At 37.5% G+C, this 21,689-nt stretch overlaps 1 protein-coding gene across 1 annotated transcript in view; it reads right to left on the bottom strand.

Annotated features, from left to right (window-relative positions):
* CELF2 (CUGBP Elav-like family member 2) overlaps window positions 1-21,689 on the bottom strand; it is a 577,644-nt gene that overhangs the window by 464,575 nt on the left and 91,380 nt on the right. Inside the window, exons 2-3 of the mRNA XM_054819652.1 lie at window positions 6,733-6,775; window positions 5,937-5,972 (exon numbers count right to left, since the gene is read on the bottom strand). The gene's annotated coding sequence lies outside the window, so the exon portion shown is untranslated. The remainder of the gene's footprint in view (window positions 1-5,936; window positions 5,973-6,732; window positions 6,776-21,689) is intronic.

Below are 21,689 nucleotides of genomic sequence, written 5' to 3'. Positions count from 1 at the left end.
AGTCTGGACTTATGAAAAGAATAGAATTCCTATCTAATAAACTATATTAACAACAAAAAGAAATAAATCAAGTCCTCATTCATAGATCATGGCTGAACTATGATAATGTAGAGTTGAGAAAATACCATCTAGTCTGCTTAAATTCTGGCCATGCTGCTGTGCACTCGCAAGTATCTCAAGCAGGAAATGATGGAAAGCTCCACTGATCTCAAATAACTCAATTGTTTTTCCATTTCTAATCAAATATCTTCATAGTGAGGAATCAGAAAGGCATCATTCAGCAGGCAGTGTTGTTGCGAAAGCATGAAATATGGCACTTCACTGTTAATGTAACATTAAAGATTAAAAATGTTTCTTACCTGTTATTCTTCTGTTAATTGCTTTGTGTGGAGAAAAATAGAAGTTGCTGCCTTAATGCATAAAAAAAATCACAATGTGCATTCATAGTTGAGAGCAAAGGGTTGGGGCTATGAAAATTATGTAAATGATGAATTCCAGTGAAAGAACTTTCAAACCCTTAGGGTCTTCAAACAACATTAATTCAAGAAATTAGATACAAAATTTAACTTTTTCATGCTAATAATGATTTCATAAGGAAAAACTCGTTAGTAAAGGTGACAAATAGGAAGTTCTATTGAACATTTAAATTCAGGAATCTTAGTATGCGCCCCTGGGATATATTTACACAGCCAATGACTCTCTGATGTTATTAAGTAATTTATTTGAGAAAGTCTCCATTCATGAGTTTACATAAGAACAATATCAGGTTTACAAAGGCTTGTGTTGTCAGTTTAGCAAATACCTAATTCACAATGACTTTTGCTTAAGATTTTCATTAAGTTGTTCAATATTGTTTGATCATTTAATGGCAGCTTCATAAGACCATAATTTCCCCTATATGAAAATAGGAAATTAAAAGTAGAAATAAATTAAAAAGAGTGAACTAAACTTAAATTTAAATCAGCTTCACCACAAAAGAGAGGAGAGCAGTGTCACCACTTGTGATCATACTTTGCTTGGGTACAAACTATCCGCATTTAGTGAGTTGAGGTTTTGCTGTAGTATATTTCTATGCCAGCAACACCAAAAATAATCTGGAATGTTGCATATGGTTCGCTTGTTTGGGGCTGATCTGTGATGTGACAGTATCAATTTCTGGCAGCATTAGTTAAGGGGGCCATCGATTAGATAGGCATGGAAACGAAAGCACCTTATGTCTCTTCATTTCTATGCCTGTTTGTGCTGTAGTCTAAGGCCTCCAGCCAGTGTTGCAGGCAACGTGCAAATATAACTAAAGATGACAATTCCTGCATCAAGGACCAGAGTGGATATGACAGAGAGATCCCTTGATGCTGAAAATAGAGCTGGTCAAAACTGTCAACAGAATATTTGTCTTCTTACAGAAAATGCTGGTTCATCAATACAGAACTATTTCCCAGGAAATGTGCTGATTTTGCTCAACTTTCTAATGAAATACAGACGAGCCTTGAAATCCTCATTGTCTTCTGGCTAGATCATTTACCATCATTCCTCAGAGACCTCCCTGGTCTCCAGGCTCCATCACAAGGCTGTGCTGGAAGAGGTTTGATTCAATAAGTGTTTGAAATCACAGCTGGTTCCTGTGACAACCTGCCCCTGGCACTTTTTCTCCTCCTCAGGATGGTTCTTACTCTCCCATCACCATGTTTCCTGCGCTCAGATGTCTTTCCACCCTTGTCTCTCCTACCCTTTCAGGCTAAAACTGCAACACGTCACCCTTTCTGTCTCCATGGGAGGGGTTCAATCTGTGCTCCAAGACTTGTCTCTATCCCTTCCCATGTTCTTCATTGCACTTGGCCTAAGACAGCTGAAACTTAAAGGACAATCTGCCTATGTGTTAAATCTTTTGCTCTGTGGCAGCATGAAACCCTGGCCTACACATAAGCCTAAGCAAAAAAACCCAACAAAACAAAATCCCCAAACCCCAAAACAAAAACAACAACAACAACAAAACCCCAATATTACAGCAACTACTTAATTGTGTCACTTTTGACTGGAGTATGAACAGCCTAGAGGGTCTGATTCAGGCATGAGAAGGCAAAAGTCTTTTTCCTGGCAACATCTCCCATGACAAATGAAAACACAACTTACAAATAAAACACGCAGAATTATGCAATGGCTATCTTGAGTGAAACCTATCTTTCCACAAACCTAGATGACCTTTCACTTTTCTTCTTTACTGAATACATATATAATGAGCGTGAACAGGAACAGGCAGGCCAGATGAGATTCAGTCATATTTACTAACACTTGCAGCACTCAATTGTAACTGCATTTGTGAGTGGTTCTCTGACAAAGTGGTTGTCTGATGTTTTAAGGACTTCTGAAATGCACGAGGACTCTAAGCTATATAAAATTAAGCTCAATTAGTAAGTAGGATAGTGACAAGATAGGAGTGGGTACTCTAAGAGAAATCACAAGGCCAGAAATGTAATAAACCTGGCAAGAATTTTCTTGTAAGGAGCTCTCAAGAGGAAATCACAAGGTCTTAAAGGAAAATTGAGATAGAGGTGATGAGAAATGTTACAAAATTAGGCAAGGGTTCAAAAGCAAAGAATGGTGATGCTATATAACAATACCCAAAAATCCTGACATCACACATATTAAAAATCCAATCTCATGCACTTTGATGCGGTGCTGGAGGTTTATATTCTGGGCTTGGCTCTACCTCCCAGCATAGCCTTGCACATCTTGTACTCTTCTGGCAGCGTACATCCAGAAAGCCATGACAAAAGGGAGGCTGATGTAGTAGAGGAAGGAACAAGTAGATAAATGAGAGTGGCTGTAGCTCTAGACATGCACTATAGCATGAGTAACAGACAGCTGGAAGCACTGGATGTGGCGATGGGAGAAGGACACAAAAAAACAGAGAAAGAGATTTCAGATGTTGAAACCATGAAGTTGTTTGACTGGATGAGTGTTAAAGTGCAATTTGGCTGAGTAAGGGAGAGAAGGCAGTTAGAGATGATTTCCAGATACAGACATGAGAGATAAGAGGGATTTGTTGGTATAATCTTTGAAAGGAAGTGAATAAGGGGAAGTGTCTGGAAGTAAATAAAAAAGTTTTAGTGTAGGTAATGCTTAGAAACAGGTTACCAATCACTGAGAAAAATTAACTTCCACATGATCACTTGCCTGATTGCTGAAAAATAAAATAAAGCTATTGATATTCTTAATATTAAGGCATTATGTAAAAACTGAAGTTTGTAGCACAAATAAAAGTAGAAGGATTGGTTTCACACAATTTGTGAGAGCACAGGAGAAGAGTTTATTCTGAATACTGTCATGGCGTATGAGTCCCCAACAGGGATTGCAGTCCTTTGTTTAAAAAAAAAAATAAAATAAATTGTATCTACAACATTTGTTAGAAAGGGATAAAGACCTATGATTCCCTTCCCCTCTTCAAGATTAGAGATTGGCTGTTTATGGTACTGGTGATATTTGCTACCTTTCTATTCATGTCTTTACAAATCATTAGACCTTTAAAATAAAGCCTTTTTGATGTCTCTTTCTTAGGCCTGAGTTGGATACTATGCTAGTGGGGGAACATTGCTTACTCATATGTATAAATGATCACATGCTATTCCAACTCAACTGTAAAGAGCTATTCCTTAGACTGGAGAAGGCAGGATTGACTTAAGTGGAGGACACTGAGGCATAGTGCCTGACACATCTCTGTCCAAACCCACTCTCTACAGAGGTCCCTCATTGTAAGGAAGAACCTGGCTACCCAAAACCAAGAGTAGCTACTTGGATAAGGGTTCTGTTTCCATTTTTCCTTGTTTCATGGAAGAGAAAAAGAACCTGTAAAGGTGCTGAGAGGACTGAATCCTCCATGCGAAACTGTTGAAAGTTTTTTATAGTGTTGTTTTTCCATATGACTCTGAGACATTCACAGATCATAAAAGAGAAAGCAGCACAGTTCCTGCTAATGAGATAAAGCCACAGAAAGAAGATGGAGCAATTTGACAGCAAACATGGGGACTGGGACTATAGGTAGCCTGGAGGACAATATCCTTAAACAACCGTGGTGCCTGGATGTGCTCCTGAAGTCCTGCATTGACTCCTTGGTGTCATTTGTTCCCAAAATCTTATGAGAAAGTTCAACACTCAGTTCCTCGTCTTTCCAGACAAAATGAAGCATTTCCTACACACCCTTCAGAGTTGGGTGTTGCTGAGGAAATGCATCTTGACTCTATATAACCTTGTCCAGTTCCTTTTTAAACCACTGTGTATCATGTGCTTGTTTCAGCAACCTTCTAGTTGAAGGCAGCTGATGAAAAAATAGTAGTATAAGTGAATCTTTCACAGCAGAAAATTTTGCTGTTTGATACAAAATACAATCATACAATATACAGTCAGAGAATTATGTCAAACTCTGATTTCTTAATAGTTGCACATAGTGTTTCTCTACTGTTTGAAAGCAGTCTTGAAAATCGCCCAGGAAGTAATATTGCGAAGGGAAGATAAAGAAAATTTATTTCTATTTCTTAAAGGTGAGACAAAGAGGTCTTACGTAAAATTTCTCTAGCTTCAGATAAAGCAAAAACCATCAGACGCGCAGTACGGGCATATGTGCCTACATGTTATCTTTCCCAACTAAATTGCCAGCTGCTTAACTGCTGAATAAAAAGCTGAACAGACAGAGTCAGGATCATATATCTGTACTAGAAACTTGAAATTTCATTGTGATGATATTGTATGCATTTTCAGAGTCCTAAACCTGATATTGTTTACCCTTGACCTCTGGAGTCTGACAAAGTTTGGCCTTTGAAGATTGTTTCCATTGGAAGGGGCAAGGCAAAAATATGGGCCAGTGAAATTTTTAATACTAACTTGATTCTTTCTTTAGACATATGTACACATATGCTCATTTCCAGAACATGAGAGGATAAGACTAATAGGCATTTTTTCTCTCAAAAGTCTACCACTCCAGGTTTTCACTCCAAAAAAACCCTTATTTATGCTGCTTCTTAAAACCAGAACTTCAATATATGCAGCAAAGAATGCAGGAAAAATTATCTCTCATCCACCTGACTCTGATACAATTTTTCCAACAGCCCAATAAAATATGCTACTTTAGAGTAAGACTTGAAACACAATCAAGCCCAGCAAGTAACAGCCCACAGTCTGTAATTTAGTTGTTCGGAAACCCAATGTGAAATAAATCATGTTTATCCCTTGGATGAAGTTACCAACCATTTTCCTGCAGTATTCATCCTGAACGCTGTTAGACCATTTTCCCTTATTGGATCAATCGATCGACCAATCAATCTATCTATCTATTTATACACACACACGTATATACATATATATGTACATACATACATATCTATCTATATACACACACATCCTCCTGCAAAGGGTGCTGGAGTTTCCACGCAAAGCAGGAAAGAACAAAGAGAATTACAGTGGCATGTGTTTACAGAAACGTGGTGCTAGCTAGGTGGTTATAGTACATTATTTAAGGAAATTAACTATGATTTATAGCAGCAAATAAGACAAAGCTTGTTTAACATAGCTCAGCATTAAGTATCTCCTGCATTAATTGTCTCCAAAGTCTGTTCCATTTGTTATCTAACAAGGTATGCTCCATTATTATTTTTATCCAGTTCATTGCTTGATTCTATCTGTCCTTTCAAAATTAGCTTGTCTAATCAGAAACCACTTTTGCTGGTAGCTCATTTCACATAAAAAGGAGGAATTCTTGTTTACTGAGAAAGTAATTGGATTATAATTTTGAAAAGAAAGAAATATGAATTGTAATAAATTATTTCTTAAAAAATACATGGGAGCGTGAAAACCAGCAAACCCAAAACAAATTAAAAACTCTAATGAATGAAAAGGCTATAAATAGAATATGAAACTGGAAAGAATAATTTATCATTGTAACTTACCTACTCCTTGTTATTCTGTTGAAAAGAGCTGAATATCTAAGGAAAGAAGAAAAGATTTATGTATTTACTAACTGATGGTCAAGTAAATATTTACATTAGCTGCCGTTTTTCTTCTAGCTTTTCAGCCTTTGTAAACAGTAATTAAATCTTTATTATAGAAAGAAAAAGTGTAATCTAACCATAGATTGGGAGTCCACAGCTCCATTCCGGTTATTGATTAAATTCTATTGATAAAGTTTGCATATTCACAGGTAGACTATATTAAAATTGCACGCATTATCTTGTTGCATGCATCTGTGTATATTTAAGTGAGGGAGAGAGAATGCAGCAATTGTGTTCAAAACTCTGGGCAATATACTTCCGATGTTTATACAGCTGATCTATCCCATATATTTTACTATTTTACTGCTTCCCAACTTTTCAATTCACATCAAACAACGGTTGGGTGGTTTGGTGTTTTGTTTTTTTTTTTTTTTTTTACAAATTAACTAATATTTTATTGATAATCCTTTTTTTTGTTGTTGTTGCTGTTTTTTGCTAAAACAAGGAAAACAACACATACTAAACATATGAGAAATAACTGACAGGAACTATGAAAATTGCCTAAAAGACCATAAAACACATAGAAAAAAATGTGCAAAATTAGTGTAAATAAGAAATAGAAATTGGAAACGAGATCTGATAACTAAACTATAATCTTATATGATAAATTTATTATAATCTTATATTATAGAGAGTAGGAAAATAGAATAATTAATATGAAATTCTGAAGTCCTATGGAAAACTTGACCCTTACCTGTTCAGCTGATTAACACCTTGAGCTCCTTCTATTTGTAGACCTAACAAAGAAAAATACAAAATGAAATTAAATACACTAAATGATGTGAGAGGAATGGTTATAGGTTTACATTGATTTAGCCTGATTTTATTTATCTGAAAATCATTCAAGTTTTCCTTGTTATTGAATTGCATTTATGATGGAAATTCAGGCTTTGATCCTTAAATTACACGTTTGGGGCCTGAAGTAATAACAATTTGGGATTAAAAGGATCCAGTTCTCATCTTTGTACCAAACAGGTTGTTTATAGTGCGGTTTATTCAGTGAGTATACTCAAATTTAGTGCAGGGAGATTGATAAAGGCAATCACTGAACACTGTATTAGCTTAGAATAAAGATGAAAGCAGAATGCACCTGACTCCGCAATGATAGGAGTTAAATGCCAGATTATCCACATAAGTGTGTCAGTAAGAGGAATTTCATGCATGACAGGTGCTAGAATGGGCATTAAAAATGGTCAGGACAAAAATCATTAACAGTTCGATAAAGCACATCACTAGAGCGTATGTATAGTGTCACATGCAAATTCTCCACAACTTCAAAAGGCTTATTTGCATGCTCAAAATCAGGTTTATACATGAACAAGACAAAAACATTAGGCAGTTTCTTAATACGCACTCAATGTGTCTATTCTAAATTTAGAAAGCAAAAGTTTAACATGCTACTGATACCATGAGACTCAAAAAGGCGTTATAAAATGACCAGACTGAATTTTATTTCTTTTGGTCACTAGTGTGCATGTAACTACTGAGGACCGTAGCTATAACCCAGGTACTAAGCAGACCTTGCCCATCCGAGCTGCATGGAAAGGAAATTATTGATATACGGAGTAGTATGTACTATTACTATCCCCATGGTGCCTGGGTTGGTGTCTGATTGCAGAAAATGATATTATCCCACCTGAGAAATGATGTTTTGATTAAACCTAAGCCAATGGCTACTAGGAAGGATTATTACCTCCATAACGTAGGGAATGAAAAGTATTTGGATAGGAGCGACACAGAAAATCACTGTTGTCCAGTCAATACAAAATATTTAAACCAGATTATTTCCTTTTGTTAACCTAAATACAAAGTAGCATTGTACTTGCTCTCCAGCTTCATATCATACAAGAAAGAAGTTTGATGGCAATGTAGAGTCTCTCGGGCTGCCCCAGTCATAAGCTCTAGGTTTCTTATTCAGGACACTTGGGAGAGCATAATCCTACTTGAACACGCAGTCCATGAAAATCTTCAGCTAAGTGTTGGTGATAGGAAGCCCCAAGAAGTAGAAAAGGTAAACCATGACCAGTTTCACAAATGTTTGTTTTTTTTCTGTTTCTGAAAATGCTAAAAACAAGGGTGGAAGTACCAAGGATTTTATTACTGAGTAGCTAATATTAACGTCAAAATTATTGGCATATAAAGTTTTGTAGACTGGTGAGGGCTTTTTGTGGGGATTTTGTGGGGTTTTTGGTGTCTGGATACACATTGCTGTGGCTTGAAAGACTCTCAAAATGAAATAAAATATGTCCACATTAAAGTTCTCAAGCAGCTTATTCCCTTTGATTTTAGTAGTTTGATTTTTATCTAGGATCATGACCTTGTAACAAGTTAATCCTGTCAAGCTAACTCTCTATTGCTGTTCTTCATCTTCTGTCCCTACTGCTCAAGTTCCATCCAGGTTTGGTCCAGAGGCCACTTCTGTACAATACACCTAACCATCACAGCAGGTGTTCAGCTAAAACATAGGTTTGTTTCAGGAATGTAAGGCAATTCCTACACATCCCACATAAGCTACTAACAAGTGAGATGGTAAGCCTTTTCTGGTATGGTGCCTTTGACTTGTTTCCTCCTTTGTAAACTGAGTGAGCCATGAACTGAAAAAGTCCTTTTTCCTCTCCTACTGGCTGTTCGCTTCATGAATATCCATTTCTGACCTTTCTCATTTGTCTCCTCTCTGTCTGCTGTGTCCTGCCACCTAATGCAAGATCCATCCTCTTCATTGCCTGCCTACACAGAACTAGACTGTCAAATGGGCTCTTCAATACCGACATAATGGAGGTTAAACAAGCTAAATAAAACCCCCACAAACAACTGTAAGCCGATTACTTTGGTGCAATCCAAGTGTTTGACAGACTCACATTGGAAATCAGATGAAAGCATAATTTACATTATTTAAATTTTTTAAATTAAGTGAAATTTTTTTTTAAACCCAGACAATACGGGGCTCTGAAGTTTCCTTGAACAAATTGACCTGCTTGCCTACTACACTCAAAAAATTGATTTTTTTTTTCCTGAATGGAGACTTTTCTTTTAAAAACATGAATTCAATTTGTGACTCACACTGTGAATGTTCTGCATATGATTCTGAAGTCTTTGAATCTTTTAAATCAATAATAAAACCATTTTAATTTGGCTTAACTTTGTAGAGCACATGTATTTGTAATTCTCAAGGAACATGAGATAAGGAAGCGTTACAGGTGTGGGACTAAGTCCTCTGAGCCATCTGACTTCCCAATTTGTCTGTTTTGGGCTTCCCAGTCTGTTTGTGATGGGAAAATTCCGGGGGTTGGCTCAGCCTTCATAGTTAGAGAGTCAGGCTTTCATCAGAAATGGATGAGGCCACCAGTCTATGAAGAAAAAGCATCATGTCATTATAAAATATATATTGTCCAATAACAAATCAGGAGCTTGGGGCTATACCCTACCTTGCTATAGTCTCTACCTTACCAGTGAGTTTTATTTCCCTTCCCACATCTCCTTCCTCAACAATTTATTCTTGTTCCAGGTAAGCTTTAAGAGATTATTTGGCAGCACTAAAATACACATGCAGTTCAGGGACATACCTGGTCAGCTAGTCTGGGCTATAGATATTCCAATATAACCCTTTTTTGTAGGCACCTTATTCATTAGTGATCGAAATCCCTTTTCTGTCAAATAAGTTCCTTCACACAAGATGTATGATAATATTAACATAGTGATGATTACTCCAACTGAGATATTCTGGTTACTTTTCTTGGCTATCAGAGTACACTGTTTGCAAATCTTTGATGTATTTTAGTCACTAAATTACATAACTCTCATAATTTCAGAGAAAATAATTAGGATGGAAAGAATCTCTGGAAGTCATCTAGTCCTGTGCTCACATGTTTTTGCTCACTGTAAATGATGGTTCTTTGATAAACTCCTACTGAATTTGACTCTAAGTGCATTCGTCATCTCTTGTAAATGCAAATTAAAATGTTTTAAGCTAACACGGCGGTGATTTAAGACTATTTGCCTTGTTTTACAAATGGGATAAGAATGGAGCATGCAGAAGGTCAGATAACTTGGGTCAGCTGGCAAGAGGTATGTCAGCGGAGTGCGGCTGCTCAGGCACTGGCAGTCATGTAAGCACGTCCGTAGCAAGCACCTAGGGAGTCTGAAGATGAGTTCTCAGACTATACATAAGCAACTTCATAGGGCTAATAATTCATAGCTGTTAAAGGTTAGACGACTAGAATTATGGTGATACAATCCTTTAACGTTAACTAATTGAATTTGGTTAATTAATGATTGCTGTTAACAATTACATAGGATGTTTTTGAGAACTCTGTTTTCTAGACCGTGTGCTTACACACAACTGAAAACAGATGAAATCCAGACAATTAAGTGACATTAAAGTGTTTTTATTACTGATTTAAAACTGTGTTTCTCTGTGCATAATGTAAATTGTCACCGAGATACAAACGTGAGAGACAGAAACGTGCAAATCTATTTCACATTCGAAGCATACACGCTGGAGTCACAAAACCAGATTGTTTTGCCCGTAACTAGAAGGCTGAAGAGCAAAATCTCATTAAGATTGGTATACAGAAGTAGGTTTACAAGCCATGCATATCCATGAATAGGTTAGTTTAAATGTCTGAGAAATAGATGGCTTTTCAAATATCTGGCTGACAGTCTTAGGTTCGGAAATACAAACTAAGATGAACTCAAAACTTGATACTCAGAAATAAATCTGTCTGGAAAATGGTGTTATGAAGAAATGAATCTACATTCTAGAAAGACTGCTTTTTAAAAACTGTTCTGATCTTCCCATGACTCGGCAGCATACGTTTTATCCCTGGCATTCTGGTGGATTTGGATCTAATGCATGTGTTCTCACATGGCACCTCTGAAAATCTGATTTGCATGAAGTGATGGCTGCATAAGGTGTTTAAAAGATTTGTCCACAGGAGGAATATTACTGCTGAAGGAATATTCAAAAGGCTTAGACTTTCATGCAGTGTATTCCGTAAAATCAGACTTACATGCTCATAAAACTAAAGCGCGTCTTTCCAGTGTTTATTTGCACTAGCAACTAGTTGGTACCGTTTTCTAATTTTGTTTGGTTATGTATCTATAACGGTATGCTATATACATTGTCCACCCCTATCGGTTTCTGAACCTTCCCGATGCTATAGAACTGCATAAATGCAGAGAAGGGGAGGGAAAGAGAAATTGCCCTTGATGTTTGCTGCCAAACAAGTTTTGCCCTTAAAGCTAGGAGGCAAAAAACAACACAAGACTAGTTTCTAATGGTGCTGGGTTTATATTTTGGACTGGTGTCTCATGGGTTGTTGTCTGATAATTCATCTGAAAGATTAAGAAGTGCCTTACTGAATGTAACTCTAAGCAGTTAACTGTTGGCCTGTGTCCTATCGTAAGACCACATTGACCTTGATTGGATACTGAAAACAGCATAGGTGTAAGAATTCATTTTTATATTTATTAATTCAAGGTTAGAGCACTAATGCAAAAGTCAACACAGGCTATTGCTATGAAGATATGAAGCAATCAAAATATGCTGGTTTTACACTGAATCTGTCGCTGATGCATGGCACACAGACAAAATACAGAACAAAAGAGGCAAAATCATTGCAAATTAAGCTTATTTTTTCATTAACTTTGTCACGTATGAGCTCAGGTAGGTCTGAACTTTGTAGTCATTGTAGTGCATTCAAAAAATAATAATGCAAAAATTTTCCATGACTTCAGTAGAGTCCTGTTGTATTAATAAGTGAGCTCTCCAGTGGCCAAAATAATATCTGTAAATTCCCATGAATTTTAACCCAAAACGTGGCAGCCTGGCATGATTAAAAGCTTTACATTCTCAAAGAGCAACATGATTAAAGCAGGACTGTAGTCTTGAGTGGCACCTCACTGGTTTCATTTGCCGGTATTGTTATTTTCCAAGGTAATATTTGATTTACAAGAAAAATGCTTTTAAGTCACACAGTAAGTCCTACAATGTATCCACAAGCATAAAATCCTCAAATTGCCTTCATTTGTCAAATGCTAAAGCCCTACCTGAGACTACTCAGTGGCAGAGTAGGAATCTAATGATGGCGGTAGGAAGGGGGGAGGTTAGATTTATAGAGGTTTTAGAGGCTATACCTCTTGTGTCTCCTCCCTTGTCCCCCTCCTGACTCCCTTTAATTCAGTACTTTGACCACGGTAATGCAGTTAAGCTTCAGTATACGGCACAGATGGCTCATAAGTCCAGTCACCATGATCTTATTGAAACCTTTCTCGTGTTAATAATTTGAATTGATTTTAAATTCCAAATTATCAGTGAAGACAATGAAATACTGAGCTTTAATGTTAATCTAACTTTCCCCTGGTGCTACACTTTCACTCCCAAACTGTCATGATTTTTCCCTTACACTGTAGTTGCCTCCATTTTGTTGTTTTGCTGCATACAGCTAAGGTTCAAACACAAAGAATGAAGGCATTTTTGGACAGAATTAATAATGAATGCAGCCTGGATTAGAAATAAATGTGGACAATACTTTACAATTAGGTGATTATGAAAACTAATGCTATTTTTGCTTACCTAATAGAAATCCAAGTTCTAAGCATTACCAGTGAAAAAAATCTTAGGCCGTCACACATAGACTATGACCATGAAACTACCATAGTGAATGGCAGGCTGCCATTTAAGTCAGTGTTTTACAACAGTTATGGACTGCTAGGTGCAAAGATCTGATTGTTGCAGATAAGCCAAGTATTGTTTTTCATAGTTAACTTCGTTTTGTAAAGAACTTAGCTCAAGTACAATCAAGGTTTTGTCTACCATTTGTTTCAAGAATCTCAATCAGATCCTTAAATCAGAGCCAAATGTGAATAAAAGCAGTAAATTCTCGGGCAATAAATCCTCAGTGATCTGCATTACTCAAAGATGGGACCTGCTGGAACATCTTCATAACGTTCTTTTTCCTTCCTTCTCCTCATGTGCAACATATTGCAGTAATCAATTAACATGATGGAATATTCCTGCACTGAGACCTTCTTGTAACTCCCATATGGTCAGAATTTGATCTTAATAGCTCAATTTTTTTTTTTTTTTTTTTTTAGAAACTGAACTCATCCTGTGCATTAGTGATGATGGAAAAATAAACCTAAGTTTTCAGAGGGGATTAGTGGTTTTCAGCCCGTTGGTATTGGGTTTAAATATTTTGGAGAAGTCTGGTACTCAGAGAGGCCTGAACATCATTTACCTACATTTAAACCACCGAAGTGCACAAGCAGAAATGGAGGCGCTCAGTTTCATCAGTTGCATTTAAAAACATGGGCATTATTGCACCTCTTTGGAACAAATACATAAACAAAGTTGTTGATCTCTTGATCTTGTTTAAATACTTTATCCCTGCCCATCTCATCACACCCTTTATTAGCTTTTATAAATCAAAAGACTTTGATTCCACTGTAACAAAGCAGGAAATTCAGGCTTATAACCTGAATAATACCAAGTAGTCCTTGGTTCATATAAAGAGAGGACAGCAGCTGAACTTGTGACTCATTCTGTCTTCAGTTGTTCTCTAGTGGGGTTTAGAAGTGTTGCAAAAAGTTATAACTGGAAGCTTGTTTGAGTCCTTTCATAATGCTTCTAAAGTTTGAAGCAACCAAGGAATCCCTAGAGGTCCACAGCTCCGCAACCAGTAACATGAAAGCTCCCTGACCAAATTCCATGAAAATTCTCCTTGCCCTTACTTCCTTTGGTATAGCTGTAGGAACTGAATTTTATGTACTTGGTGCACATTAGTCTTGTAATAAAATTGATTACAAACAGATTCAAAACCTTCCCCCTCCTTTTTTTTCTTTTTTTTTAAAGCATGATGTCAAATTAACCTTCCACATTCCTTATTTTTTTCCTATATCTGACAAGAAAATGTGTTGCAATTCATACTGTTCATTCTAAATAGCTATGGGGATGTGGATAAATTGCTTGGTCCATGTATCTTCCAGCAGAGGGTGGCAGTACACTACCACACTCCCACAGAAAGGGGAAAGTTGCACAGTCGTATTTGTGGCTTGTGTCTTCAAGAGAAGAGTACACCATGCAGAATACACACATGGGAATGAGATGGGAATTGGACTGGTAAAGTAATCCCCAAATCACTTCAGTGACCTTGCTCAATCCACTCAGTCTCCATCTCTCTTTCATCTGAAATATTTTTCTTCCATAATTACCATCAGCTGATGACTACAAACCATTATAATACTCCTGAGGATAATCATCTATGAGAATGAATACTAGGATATCTGAAAATGGGAATCTCTACTGATTAACTAATAATACCAGAACCATTAACTTCATCAATAACAGCAGCACATTCATCAACAGTATTATGCGGGTTAAACTCTAGAGGACGAAAGGAGCCGCACAGTGGCAGGATACATTACGTTTGCATTTTCATGCCACTATGAACATGCTAAATGTCTCCTCCCTTTCTTCAGTCTGGCTTTGCTGCTTTGGTAGCAGAGTATTCTTCAAAATTTGGAATTCCTTGTTGTCTCTTCAGTAGAATGTGGATTTCTTTGATACCTTCTGAGATTTCCCTTATTCTTACTGTGTTGATTTTTCTTTTCTTTTCTTTCTTCTTTTTTAAAAGTAGAAAGCAGTTAGGAAATTATACATAGGCCAGCAAAAAAGGCAGGGTGTATTTTTTCCCCTTTGCAAATCTTTTGTAATCTTCTGGTTGACAGAAAAAGTAGCAAGTGGTACAGCTTATTTTAAATTACTGCTGTGAAAGTGTTTTAACACATTGTCAAACTTTAGACCTTCATGATTTGAGGCTATATATTTTTTGGATGTGAAGAAATATTTCAGTGAAAGAAGAAAGCAATGCATAATAGGAATACTACTCCTTCGTTATGCAAATATTGAAAAATTATTTGTATACAGAGAATAATTTCTTTAATGCGCTTTTATTTTCCCTCAAGAATTTAAACCAAAGGATTATGCAGGTCAAGAAGAACTTGAAGAACAAAAGCCATTCATGATCAAGCTCTCAATATGGACTTACGTTTGTAAAAACATTTGAATAACATTTTTCTAATAGTAATCTAAGTAGCTTATGTTAACTTCTGTAGTAACCAAAGCCAAGCATAATTTTCATGCATTCTTTCAGAAGACATTCATTATTTAAAATACGTAAAATACGGAAGCAGCGTTCTGGAACATCTTTCTATTAAGAGGAAAGAAGTTGGAAATGATGCCAGGAATTTTAGGTGAGGAATGACATGTCCCTTCTCAAAAATAAGAGGTTTTTTTTTTTTTTTTTTTTTTTTTTAAGAATTAAGGGAATTAAATATTTTCACTCAAAATTGTTGTCCATAATAATTCCTTACTACTACCTTAGTAGATTTCAAAATGTTTGAGATTCTTAACAGAATCCCAGCTGTCATATGGAGATCTAGACTGGGATCCCTGAACTTATTCTGGCATCTAACTCACCACGGAATCAGTAGGTGTTAAGTACCTAACTATACTTGAGGAATTAGAACTTGTGCCCATTTACCTGTCAAGCAATTGTCAGAGCCAAGAATTGGGTTCAATTCTTCCATGTCACTTTATATTATCTAGTGTCCTCTCAATAGTCTCTGGAAACCTTCCACAATACTGAACCATAAAATATCCAGAAGGTACTACTATGTGCAATGGGGAGATTGTGTGTAAAGGTGTACAGGACATAAATAATGTCAGCCTAGTAATATCAGTGCTTCCAGACAGTCAATTATCAATGATTTAATTTTCTTTTGTAATTAGCTCTCCAGTTATCTGGTGAGCAAGCATTCAAAAATCTGAGAAAATTTCAGATGTGTTTTCTCACCTGTTAGTAGCTTTCTCTGTAACTTCTTGTAACATATTCTGAACTAGAGTTACAGGAGGTGACATGCTTCTCAGCAGGGTTCTTAACTAGTAATTAACTAGCATAAAGTGATGAAATATGGAAAAAAAAAATAGCCAGGGTGATCGGAAGGTCCAAATCATTGCTTGGTTATCATTAAGATTATTTTATGCATCAGTGTAGAGGGAACACATTTCCCACAGCTAGAGAAACAGTTGTCGTTAGAAGTCCCTCCTACTTTTTGGCTAGTGTTGTAAGGACTATGCACAAAAATGCATTAATCATTGGGCTTTCTGCTAGCAAAGAGAGCTGATTTCCCCAATGGGAGTGGAAAGCTGCCATAGATAGATGAGCTATACTCCATGCTCCTTCATCCTCAGCTGTTTATATGAGACTGCAGCAAGCCCCAGTAAATGAGCAACATTCGTGGAGTTCATTGGGATAAATGTCTTCTGGCTATTGGTATCCTTCAAGCATCTGATAGAACAAAGGCCAAACGTCAAAAATATATTTAGTCAAGCATGTTAGTCAAGCTAGAAACATATTTGCTCTCCATAGTAATCTCATCCCACAGGACTAATAGGTTTTATTAGATCAATGCACTATTCATATTAAATCATCAGGTGAATGTCCTGGAGGATGATCTGCAGATGGTCTAACTGCTTCCCATCAGGAGGTATCGCCTGAGAAGACGAATGTTACAGGCTGTCTCTACAAGTGTAGTATGTCCACTGACAGATGAGCACATCTTATACACTTTCCTGGATCCCTGTTTTTGGGAATAGTAGCAGAGAGGAACCGAAGGTAACATGTACACAAGAGGCTTTGCAGGACACAAGTGAAAGAGAGGGGACAACATTTGCAAGATGTGGTAGTAGCAGGAGCATATTTTTATATCTATATGGGGTGTAAGAAAGGTATAGAGTCTTATGAAGGAGGAACAGGATGCGCAGTGTTGATATGCTTGGAGTCCTGAATGGCCCAACTATAGTTTTGAATCCTTCCTGGTTAATAGAAAACCTTATAGTAAAATGTTTTTAAAGAATAAACTGGGCTATAAGAGAAAAAGGAATTGTTTAGAACATTCTTTTTAACGAAATAAAAAAACCTGGGAAAGAGAGATTTTCTCGAGGAGGATCAGCTTCTCTCAGAGTAGAATAGATTTAAAATCTGTTTCACTGATATAACTCTGAAAATCCATGATTGAAACCTCTAGCCTTGAGAAGTTACAATACATCATAAGAAAAAGGTGAGTCAACATGTAATGTTTCAATTATAGGGTTCTCAAGAGTACACAGGTGGTGTAATAAGTAAGGTCACGGTCTTTCCGTCAGCAGTACCCCTGCTATTTCTGCAGTTGCTATGAATGGGAAACAATAATACTTATGACTGCGAAAAGAGCAAAGTTCAGAGCAGATCGATCTAATGTTCTGAAAGGTAAATAGATAAAGATTTGTGATGTAACGAGTACCTATGGTATTTATACCGGCTGGTCTATCTCTGTGTGCTGGTCATCCAGACCATGAGGATGATCAATATATGCAATAGCAGGTAGCAATGACATTTAAAATATCCTTCCCCTCTCCAAGGACAGTATTATTTCAAACAAGTGTCTTTTAAACCCAGAAATTATTATTATTATTATTTATTATTATTATTTATTTATTTATTATTCTAGACTGGCTTGTGAAAGATCAACAAATTGGATAGGTTCCCAGAGTGGCCACCCAAGAAACCTCCTAGGTTATGCCCTGAACTGGGAGTCTCTGGAGCTGATTCTGTTCCCAGCATCATCTAGCTGCACTCTGTGCTTTTTAGGCTATTCCCATTATCTTTCCACATCTGCATTCCATTTTCTCAGCTTTTTCCTCCACTTTGCTTTGTTTGTTTAGACTAAGCTGCTACAGACTTGCACTAGCTCTCATCTTTTTCTGCTGTTGTGGCTTTGGCCTGAACACTAGTGTTCAGGGTCGATAGGCTGTCTCCATTAGCAACTGAAAATGATTGTAAGTTCAGATGCTTCTTTGATTTCTTCAGCTCATATGCCTCCGTCACTAATGACATGCTGATCTACTCAATGTAGTAACCAATGTGATATGTATTAGTGATGTGACACAGTTTAACTGGCACAAAACTTACTCACGAGTGGAATGGTTGTACTCCAACGGAATAGGAATGTGACTTTCAAAGACCCTAAAATAAAAAGAACTCCTAGAGAAAACATCTGAATTATTAGAAAGGTAGGAACAGACCGAGAAAGGAAGTGCTATAGTCTTCATTTTTCCATTCTTATCTCAGTCTCCTTTATTTCCTAATAAAGAGGAAATTCGGAAAAGAAAATCACTGATAGCAGAGGAGTAACAAAACTGGCATTAAAGGAGCACAGGTTCACTTCAGAAATAAGCCACTCAACAAGGAATGCAAAGGTTTGCAGTAGGGCATGAAACAACTTCAAGGAAAACCCCACACTGCCGTTTCTATTCTTGCATATTCAAAACTGTAAATACAACTCAAATAGGAATTTATCACTCCTTATATTTGCATCTATTCATTGCAAAGGTAGTTGGCCCATTATTTTTAGGATATTTGCAATGTATTCAGATACAACATGTATCTCTCAGGTTACTTGTTGAAAATACACACCTGATATGGATTACTACTAAAAAAGCCTTAGCTTTTTCATTTCCTGATCTTGTGCCTTAAAATTCCTAACCTTAATGTTGTATTAATGCAATTTTTTTTTTGCATTTTAATATTTTATCTTCATTTAAAATGCAGTGAAATAAGTCACTGTGATTTATACAGCAAGCTAATAGTATTGTCAGATTCATTGAGTGTCCTCTTACCTCTCTAGTGAATTATCAAATGAGAGGGTACTTTTAATCACCTATTTAAAGCTATCAGTGCATTCTGAGAGTTAATTACTATTATATCATAATTCAGAACAGAGAAAAAAAAAGATATTTTGTAATAATTGATCTTCTATATCCCCCAAATCCAAACCATTCTTAATTATGCAGAAAGCTGGACATGGCTAATACAACTATTTGGCACTGTCAGATTTTGCAGCTACTCTTCCACTGCCTTGCCTGCTGCAGAAAGGAAGCAAGCTCTTTTGTTCTATGAAAAATACCCATCAAAACTCAGAGAAAGCCAATAGAGATGGTGTCGTCCAACTTTATCTACCTGTCATTAAGATTTTTGAAAGGAGACAAAAATGTTGAATTTCCTTTGACATATTCTAAATCATTACTGATTTGTTGACACTCACATGGCTGCTTTGGTGGCAACAGAGGAAAATTTTCAAAGTGGTTGTCAGACAAGAGGAAGATGTATTTTTGAGTGGAAGAGACAAAGGGGAAAATAGATTTAAAGAATTTACACAAAGTTGCTTTCATTTTTTTCTTTTCCCCTCAGTGTGTGTTTGTTTATTAAAGAAATGCCATATGCATTAAAGAAATGCATGAGGCAAATACAAGCAATCTGCTCGTAAAATTCCAGTTTTATATTTCTGTTCCAGGGACACATTCCTCATCACAGGAGTGTTAATTTCATCTGGTTGACAGCTATGGAAACAAGCTACGTATTTAAGCAGTGAAAACAGAGGTAGCAACACATTCACACAATGCAGTCTGTTTTCTATTCGAATCTAAAATCTAAGTGCTGTCCCTTTAAAGGAGACTTTGCTATCTTGATAAAGAAAACTAATGAGGTGGCCTTTCTAGGGCTAGTCACATAATAGCCATGGTGACAAGGACCTCTATCAAGAAATAAAGCAGAAGATAAATGAGATTTTTCTAATATCCCTTTCACCCATTGTTCACAAGTGTCATGCGATACAGCTTCTATTTATCATGAGATAGCAGATACTGGGCACTATTTTGTAAAGGAAGCCCAAATTGCAACATTGTGTTATTAACAGCCCATAAACACTCTTTACTCAGTCCTGTTCTTTTTGTAACTGTGCAAAACCCACATTTGTTTGTTTAATGGATCTAAAGGACATTACTTATAGAATCATAGAATCATAGAATGGTTTGGATTAGAAGGGACCTTAAAGCCCATCTAGTTCCAACCCCCCTGCCAGGGGCAGGGACACCCTCCACTAGACCAGGTTGCCCAAAGCCCCATCCAACCTGGCCTTGAACATTTCCAGGGATCTAGGGGCATCCACAGCTTCTCTGGGCAACCTGTGCCAGTGCCTCACCACCCTCACAGGGAAGAATTTCTTCCTAACATCTAATCTAAATCGACCCTCCTTCAGCTTAAACCCATTACCCCTTGTCCTGTCACTCCATGCCCTTGTAAACAGTCCCTCTCCAGATTTCCTGTAGCCCCTATTAGTTACTGGCAGGCTGCTCTAAGGTCTCCCTGGAGCCTTCTCTTCTCCAGGCTGAACAACCCCAACTCTCTCAGCCTGTCCTCACAGGAGAGGTGCTCCAGCTCTCTAATCATCTTCATGTCCTCCTCTGGACTTGCTCCAACAGCTCAGTATTTTTCTTGTACTGGGAACCCCAGAGCTGGATGCAGTACTCCAGCTGGGGTCTCATGAGAGTGGAGCAGAGAGGGAGAATCCCCTCCCTCAACCTGCTAGTCACACCTCTTTTGATGCAGCCCAGGACACGGTTGGCTTTCCGAGCTGCAAGTGCACATTGCCGGCTCATGTTGAGCTTCTTGTCCAGCAACATCCCCAAGCCGTTCTCCTGAGGACTGCTCTCAATCCATTCTCCACCTAATCTGTAGTTGTGCTTGGAATTGCCCCAGCCCACGTGCAGGACCTTGCACTTGGCCTTGTTGAACTTCATCTGGTTCGCACAGGCCCACCTCTCCAGCCTGTCCAGGTCCCTCTGGATGGCATCCCTTTCCTCCAGTGAGTTGACCACACCACACAGCTTGGTGTCATCAGCAAACTTGCTGAGGGTGCACTCGATCCCACTGTCCGACAAAGATGTTAAACAGTGTTGATCTCAATTCATTGCTGGTCTCCACTTGGACATCTAGCCATTGACTACAACTCTTTGAGTGCAACCATCCAGTCAATTCCTTATCCACCAAGTAGTCCATCCATCAAATCCATGTCTCTCCAATTTAGAGACAAGGATGTTGAGTGGGACAGTGTTAAATGCTTTGCCCAAATCCAGGTCGATGACATCAGTTGCTCTTGCCTTATCCACCAATGCGTTAACCCTGTCGTAGAAGGCCACCAAATATGTCAGGTACAATTTACCCTTAGTGAAGCTATATTTGTACTAGATGTCCACACAGTATTTAACAGTAAAAAGACAATACATGTTTCATTCAGCTAGCCTAAGAAATAGAACTACCCATGGCAAGAAGAGTATTATGCCTAGACCTCCTTTTCTCATCTCTAGCTTCCTTTATTTTACACAATATTCTTAATCCAAAGTCTCAAACTCCAACACAATTTTCACCTTTCCCCCATGTTCCAGCCACACCATACATGAAGGGTCATCCTGCCTCAGGGACATTTTGGAGAGTGGGGGAGTGTGGCCAATATCTCTGTAAGTGTCCTCATTGGATTCCCTTTTCCAGTTTGGAAATACCTGGTCTTCCTGGATTTGCCTGGACCTAATTTATAATAAAGAAGTTTAGAATAGGAATTATCTGTAATGATGACCTGGAAAAGCAGGGGACTGAATGCAGTTGCTCTGGATGTACCCTTCAGACCACTGTTCTCATGGTATTAGTTTCCTATGGTGTTCAGAATTTGCAAGTCTTTATTTTCCCCCAGCTCCTGTATGATATAATAATGTACTAT

Source organism: Grus americana, chromosome 1 (genome assembly GCF_028858705.1).
Source record: "Grus americana isolate bGruAme1 chromosome 1, bGruAme1.mat, whole genome shotgun sequence".
Classification (NCBI taxonomy): domain Eukaryota; kingdom Metazoa; phylum Chordata; class Aves; order Gruiformes; family Gruidae; genus Grus; species Grus americana.
Note: the sequence above shows the minus strand (reverse complement) of the source record. Positions and strands in the feature narration are given on the sequence as shown.